The sequence below is a fragment of the Neomonachus schauinslandi genome, chromosome 2 (genome assembly GCF_002201575.2).
Source record: "Neomonachus schauinslandi chromosome 2, ASM220157v2, whole genome shotgun sequence".
Taxonomy (NCBI): domain Eukaryota; kingdom Metazoa; phylum Chordata; class Mammalia; order Carnivora; family Phocidae; genus Neomonachus; species Neomonachus schauinslandi.
In genome coordinates, this window is record NC_058404.1 from 179426846 (window position 1) to 179428001 (window position 1156).

At 35.1% G+C, this 1156-nt stretch overlaps 1 pseudogene; it reads left to right on the forward strand.

The window, feature by feature from the left end:
- Nucleotides 1-752: 752 nt before the first annotated feature.
- LOC123324204 lies at nt 753-853 on the forward strand (annotated as a pseudogene).
- The last annotated feature ends 303 nt before the right edge of the window (nt 854-1156 follow it).

A 1156-nucleotide genomic window follows, 5' to 3' on the forward strand; every position in this document is an offset into this window, starting at 1 on the left:
TATATAAGACCATGAGAAAAGTAAAAAGCCATATTTACAAATTGCATATTTACACTTGTTCTTTCATGCTGAGTACTTCTGATATGAACAAATGTTACATTCAACACTTATTGTTTCCCATATCAAACTATGTTTCTGACCTTGTCCTTCAGTACATAATACCAGGACAAACAAAAATAATAAAAGTGAGTCTAAAAAAGTGGTAATTAGACAGTAATCCTATTTTAACATATTAAGTTAATGCTATTTAACTGCATGAAATATTTTGTTAAATAAATACTCTAAGTTAAGATAAATAACCCTAAAAAAAGGTTATAAAGACAAAGATCTATAGAGGGATGTCATATTATTTGGAAAATAGTTCAGAGCCTTTGAACAACTTTGTTCAATTCATAGTCATAATCAATAACATTTGTGGAATTTTAAATACTTTTGTGGGGGAAACTATTTAAAAAAAATTTTTTTAAAGATTTTATTTATTTGCGAGAGAGAGAATGAGAGACAGAGAGCATGAGAGGGAGGAGGGTCAGAGGGAGAAGCAGACTCCATGCTGAGTAGGGAGCCCGATGTGGGACTCGATCCCGTGACTCCAGGATCACAACCTGAGCCGAAGGCAGTCGCTTAACCAACTGAGCCACCCAGGCGCCCTGTGGGGGAAACTATTTTAGTAATGTGGTGCTATGTACATGGCAGAAAAGTAGGGAAGGTGAGGGGCAAAATGTATGAATGATTAAGACTATGAACTCTGGTGCTTACTTCCTCAGCAGATATACAAAAATTGTAATGATACAGAGATTAGCATGGACCCCACACAGGGATGTCACTGCGCATTTGTGAAGCATTCCATATCAAAAAAGAAAAAAAGTGGGCTCTAGAGCTTTTACACTTGAGTAGAACTCTAGGTGTATGATTCTGATCAATTTATATAACTTTTCTGCACCTCTGTATCTGTTTCTTCATTTGTGACATTGGGTCAACAATATTTCCTTTGTCACAGGACTTTTGAATATGAAATGAATTAATTTCTCTTAGGGCAGTACTCGCCCTTTAGTAAGTGCTAAATGTTGGCTTTATTATTAAATATATCTGCTACAGAATGATTGAAATTCATAAAACAAATGCAGAGATAGGTTCTAACAGGAAACACTTAAGCCAA